The sequence below is a fragment of the Haliotis asinina genome, chromosome 10 (genome assembly GCF_037392515.1).
Source record: "Haliotis asinina isolate JCU_RB_2024 chromosome 10, JCU_Hal_asi_v2, whole genome shotgun sequence".
Classification (NCBI taxonomy): domain Eukaryota; kingdom Metazoa; phylum Mollusca; class Gastropoda; order Lepetellida; family Haliotidae; genus Haliotis; species Haliotis asinina.
The window spans coordinates 9,295,101-9,301,918 of NC_090289.1; the positions used below are offsets into that span (position 1 = coordinate 9,295,101).

Below are 6,818 nucleotides of genomic sequence, written 5' to 3' on the forward strand. Positions count from 1 at the left end.
CACGGAAAGGGTCCACTTGATGATCTCACGTTTCTTTAGGGTCACGCAAGCACTTTCCGCCCTCTTCGAGTATCTAACATTATTGACCTCGAGATAAAGTCACATTATAATCTTAAAGGTAGTAATCCCGATGTTACTCTTTCAATGGAGATAACAAAGATAAGTGTCAGTTATTCTGAAGTGTTTGATTTTTGCAAAAAAAACCCTAATTCGTATCATAATAAACAAGAAGAGGTAATGATATGTAAACATAACACGGCAGATGAACATATTCATCGTTCCAATGTTTCTCAATACGATCGTACATAATGGAAATTAAAGAGTTCCTTTCTAATTGAAAGACTTGAGCTAATAGAAACGTTATTCCATCATTTCTAAAGAATATGAATTTAATCCGCATAAAGCTGAAACGTATGGCATATGTCTTACGTGTAATATCATATATTGCATTTTCGGTTAAAAGAAGTGAGTGTTTGAGCAGATCCGTCGGTGCATTGGTAAAGGAAGGGCGGAAACGCCAAAGTGCCAATTTTATTAATTATTTCTGACCCCGAAATTAGACAAAAAAAAATTTTAAGTTCATCACAATTAAGAAAACACTTTTTCGTCACATTTTCAGTGATACTTTCATACAATTGCCGTCATTGTTTTGCGTTATACGTCCATTGCAATTTGCTTGCGTGGTTCATTGTACTGTGAACTTTTTTCAGTCCTACAATCTGCAAGATAGGTTCCGGTGATAGATTGTTCCAACAAACATATTCGTTAGAAACAAACAAGGTGCTTAAATGTATAAGCACATGAATCTATGCCATATCTCCAGTAAGTACACGTGGTGGGTGCGTTCTATGATTTCACTTTAATCACATTATTTATTAATACACGAAGGACTAATACCGAGACAAAGGAGGCTCGAATTTATAGTGCCATCTAACACGTTCTAATCACGCCTTTAGCACGTATTTCTATCAATAATTAAACTAATATTCAAACACATCAGTGTAATTCGTCGCCTCGGCGTGAAGGATGTGTTGCCCATGTTTAATAACTAAGCAAAGGGCGTTCATTGATCCAACGGGTGGAGGGCAAAGGTTTTCATTTCAATTTTCGCCTCGTTATTTCGATGATCTGTAAACATGCTGTGTTATTCATGTGTCAAGTGGGACGGGAAAAGCCAACAAACATCTTACAATCAATAACATGCCACCAAACGTTATCAAACGACCTAAATGGTTAGGAACACCATGTTGTATTATCATTTACCGTAGAGAAATAACCACGCGTAGTGTCTTTTGTGCGATTCTTTGAGGATATGTAGCAGTTATTTTCGTTGCAGATGATGGTGTTTTCAAAGGTCTTTGAAGTTTTTAGCAAGCGCTTACCATAAAGTGGTTACAAATCGAAGCCAAGAATATTCTCTCCCGGAATTGGTTTTGAAACACAAAATAATCACTTTCAGAATTTCTGTGGTATTTTGAGTTTTAAAATTTGATATGGTGATGGAATGCACTGTAGCTTGTTACGTTTCGATTATCAAATTATGAGAATAACCTCAATGGAGAAATCTAAATGCGAAAAGAGTCAGTTTGAAATCAGCAAATAGCAACGGAAGAAAAACTCTTAATGTATCCATAAGAAATCTCCAAAAACGATTCGGACTATACTATCGGTAGATATCCATGAATCACCTACAGATCATGATGACACCAGGTGTTTATCCTGCCCACTGAACACGACATAAACCGAGAGCAATCAAGTCATGTAATTAACTGAGTAGACACAAGGACGTAAGACTCAAGCCAAATGGGCAATTGGCCATGCTGTTTGTCAACGATATGTCAAATTTTGAAATGTCTTAACACAGAAATGTTTTGAAAGCTTCAGTGAGAACATTAATGTTGTATCCTTTGTGTAAACAGTGAGTGAGTGAGTTTGGTTTAATGCTGCTTTTAGCAATATTCCAGCAATGTCACTGCGGGGAACAGCAGAAATGGACTTCATACATTGTACCCATGTGGAAAATCGAACCCGGGCTTTCGGTGTAACGAGCGAATGCTTTAACCACACTAGACTACCCCACTGCCCCTTAAGCTTAGTATACAGAACATGTACGAGATTACCCGAGAAGATGTAAAATGAAAAATTAAGACTGCAGTTGCAGAACCAGATATTGCTCGACAGCAAAAGAGAAAGTTGACTGAAGTCAATCCCACTTTTCAAACAGGCTGGTGGAGACTTTTATGTTTTGACCCTCTGTGAGTAGAGATCTAACTATTAAAGGGATGACACAATCTGCTACAGCTACAGGATTGTAAATCAGTTGAAGACGATGGGTCATTCTAAGTCATATGCCGGAAGAAACGATAGACAAGAAGGGGATGTTTTGCCCATGTGAATGCATACTTGTTGTCTACATGTCCTTTACCAAGACTTTTCATAGATGTTTTCAGTTCGGAAATCTTACAAACTAATTTGTTTAAAAAAGTTAACTAGGTTTTCGAATTCTTACAAAGTAAAGAAAAATCAGTAAACGATAGAGCGGAGATACATTTACAATGACAGAATATAGGACCGCTGCGGTAGAAAGATCAAAATGTAAAGACAGTTAAAATATATATTCACTCGGCAGCAATAGTGCGTGTAACATCCCTGGTATTAATAAAGAAGAGACGATAGATGATTGACCTTTTGCACTTAAACAGTCTGAAAATGAAATGTTCAACTCTTGATTAGTCTATAGTTCTAGAAGGTTTGACACACGACTCAAAATAGTAACTTGATCCTCCACTTGTTATATAGGATATTATTTTTAAGCGATACATGTACCTAATTACTCTTTGAGCATAATGTTATGATTTTGTACTGAACTGTACAGAAACAACTTTAAAGTAATACATTACAATGTCATATAAGACTTTGTTCTGTATTACCTAGCTAACTACAAGAAACTCTCTATGTTTTGACGAACTCAATTTGAACCATCGTCTTCAATACATTTTGCCTTAGAAACACAGACACATTTGCCGTAAACCAAGTTCCTGCGACATCTTATCCCAGCGAAGGCTTTTGTGTATGGAATTCATCTTTAAGCCACCCTATATCTATCTATCAAACTTAAATGTCACTTATATGAATATATTGAAATGTAGAACTATACGAAATTACAACAAAAGAAACATGATTGAGTCATGTCTGAAAAATGAAGTGTTATGTTTTTAGTAAATCGATACGTGATATGTTGTGTAGTTTGGAATAGAAACTCTGTCTGACGTATCCACAGAAGACAGTTTCAACCTTTAATCCGCAAAGACTGGTAAGTAAGCACGGTGTTATACCGTCTTCAAGATGAACAACACAGATACAGCACCGAAGACCATCGTTGATAAAGCTACGATGACCTCTTGTCTGGTTGACGGTAACCAAATGCTTGTCTGATTTTGTTACTAAGTCCTAACAAATCTTGCGCCACTAAGACGTACAGAAACCCGTAGCTGTGGTTCGAATTTCAGAATCTAGGTTTGTCGGTCCCAAACTCTTGTATTTCATCAAAATGAAAACCTTGGCTAAACGTCTGAGTACGCCTTGGACTTTCCTCGCATGTTAAGATGACATGTTGCAATTTAGCTGAAATTTTGTTCAGACTGAATTAAAAACCACTCGCTCCCTATCGATGTTTCATCTAATTTTCCAAGAACTGGTTTTTATTCAAATGGGTATGTGAGTGAGGTGTTTTTTTATGCCGTACTCACCAGTATCTAACCAATATCGCAACCCTCTAGAACCACAGATTCCAATTCCAATAGGACCATAATTTCGTCAAGGCTGTTCAGGTGTAGAAATGTGTTCTAGAAAAATATTATTCATAAATTTTCCAAAGACGAACCAAAATGTCGTATTCATGATCAGCTTCCCATAAATTGCAGTGGCAACTGAAATATTACTTTAAGACTGTCAGATCATATGCCCTAACGTTCTCAGATGTGAAGAAGTGAATCAGTGAGTCTAGTTTTACACCGCACTCAGCAATGTCCCAGCTATACTGCAGCGGTCTATAAACTATCGAATCTGGACCGGACAATCCAGTGATTAACAGCATCGATCTACGGAATTAGGATACGAAAAACTGTGTCAACCGCAACGAGATACGCAACTGGGATACGAAAACCAAGTCAACGAGCTTGACCACCAGATCTCGTTGGGTTACTGAAGACCAGTTCCAACCAGAATCGTAACTAGTCTGTATTCATAGGAATAGTTGTTATGACTGCAAATTATTGTGCACTCGTTCACGTTGTAATGATTATTTGTCATTTGTTAGTAAACAGTAGTAAACATTTGTTAGTAGTAAACAAAAAATGTTCCCCAGTGGAGACACCTAGTTAAATATATGGGATGGTCAGACTTGTTTTCGCTGAAACATGTCATCGTATCCCAGTTTCGAAGCACGATACTCATGCTGTTGAGCACTGGATTGTTTACTACAGCTTCAATATTGCTGACTGTGGCGTAAAACTAAACTTACTCATTCTGGTCTGGGCACGATCTCAGTAGACAACATTGAAAGAAAGATATTTGTGAGCAATATAATCGAACAAAAGCATGAACCATCATGATTAACCCTAACTAACATATGTCCTTTACTGAGAAAGTGTAATAATAGATCTAATATACCTTAAACTTGGCCACTTTCTAAACTCCATGTCGATTTCATACACATGTTCACTATTAATAAATGACTGGCTACGACTTATTGCATTCTGCAACTGTAGGTAGAGCGAATGCAAACCTTCTGAGTCCTCACGGTATATAGCTACACCGTAAGCTAGGTTTCAATTTCAGGGTCTAATGAAATAGCTACTGGCTGATAACCTGAAAGGCCCTTTTGCCTAAATGAACGACACACCATTGTCAGTTAAATAATGTGTTTTACGAAAGAATGTGATATGAAGCAGTTGCTGTGTAATGACAATGACATTTCATTTAACCTTGTTAGCAAAGTTTACACTCAGTCAGTAGAATTTACCTCAATCGTAAACTAATGCAAGTACACTACTATATGTTCCCGAAAACACCGTTGGGCCTAACAGCCAGAGAGTAATATGTTTTTTCCAGCAGTGTCTCATTAAACAATGATTAACCCTTGAATCTAATGAGCTAGAGACACCACCAAGTACACCTATTCCTTGTCTAAAAGCTATCTTGGGAGTTAGTTCGGAAATCAGTACCCGACGGAAATGACCAAGACTATCCGAATGCCTCAAGAACACTATTTGGTACAAAATCGCATGTCCTAAACCAATCAAACTACGGTTAAATCCATTGGATAGTCTGGAACATACCAAATAGTAGGAAAAAAGTGACTGCGTATAATTATATCAATGACAAATCCGTCTTGACATTCTTAATTGAGATAATCGTACAGAAACAGTGTGGCCATGCAAAGGTTCCTGATGAGAGCCCTTCACCACGTAAGAGATGATCAGCCCAAATGGAAACAGTGACTTAAGTATTGACCGGTTTTCCTGAATGTATTTGGACACTGAAAAGGGTAACTTGAAAGTTCTATTGATTGCAACCGAGAGGCGATCATATGACAGTGGACTCCCTGTGACTGGATGCCATCGATATCCCACGCTCTTATCTGCCATCTTATAGCTTTACCTGGTAGGTAGATCTAGCGACTTGCGGAGGACCAGTAAGAAGACAGGACGCAAAGGTGAGGAAGGCTCCTTTCGCTTGAGACCTTTTCTTATTTCCATGAATTGCACATGTCGATATTATAGACACCAGCTTAAGGTAAGAACATATTTCTTAATAGTAAAACGTAGAAGTGATGCTCAAGGCTGTTTAAAATATGATACTTGTATTGGTAGCAGGTGCTCGTAGCTTACAAAGAATTTGGTGAACTTTGATATTGATCTGTTTTCTTGACAGCAGGTGTTTGTTGCTTACAAGGATATTATATTCCTTGGCGCCATTCATAATTTCTTTTCGTAAACGAAATATTTATGAACAGAAATAGTATGCAGTCTTTTTTTTTTGTATTTGGTTGTCAGCCAACCACTGAAGATAAAATGTCTATAATTTACCAGGCACAATACATCTATTTTTTCACCTCTATCAATCTAAGGTTTTACCATTTTCCAATTCCAGTCGCTCTTTGATCCCATGAGATTTAGACATATCCTGTTTAGAAAACATTGAACTTGTTTGAAGCATTTGCTCAACAATGAATAAGTTAAATATTATTTTGGGACAGCAGTTTCTTGTTGAAACAGGTTTAGGGTTCCTGCTATTGATGTGCGTATCTTGTCAGACATTTGGGAGATTACTGTAGCCTTCTAGACGATTTAGGCCCCACGACGTGAACTGCTGTGTATATTAATACTTAGATTGATTCGCAGTTAATGAATTTATAAAATAATAATTGATAAGATACTTTTATCATGATAACTGTTTAAACCGAATTCTGATGTGGTACGTGATAAGCGTTTCCATAATTTTGCCTATTCTCCTAAGTAGAACATGTTTCGGTAGAAAATCAGGACTGCTGATTGTGTGGCGAGATTTGCCTTTCGTCGAGTAAATTCCCCCAAGCTCTTGCCTCTGGGATTTACATGTCACAATGTCCGAGTTACAGTCTAACATGCTCCCTGCAATAAATAAAACAATAAAACACAGTGTCATGAGATTCCCCCTCAAACACTGTTTTAACGGCTGCATAATTAAAGTCTTGTTTAAGTGCTGTTGACGTGATGAAGAGGAACACTGTCTACGGATAGATAACTTCATTAATGCAATGGACGCGACGATTCGGT

General features: G+C 37.5%; 1 protein-coding gene across 1 annotated transcript in view; it reads left to right on the forward strand.

Annotated features, from left to right (window-relative positions):
• The first annotated feature begins 5,639 nt into the window (after nucleotides 1-5,639).
• Nucleotides 5,640-6,818, forward strand: part of LOC137298352 (uncharacterized) — a 37,541-nt gene continuing 36,362 nt past the window's right edge. The window contains exon 1 of the mRNA XM_067830572.1: nucleotides 5,640-5,716. The gene's annotated coding sequence lies outside the window, so the exon portion shown is untranslated. The remainder of the gene's footprint in view (nucleotides 5,717-6,818) is intronic.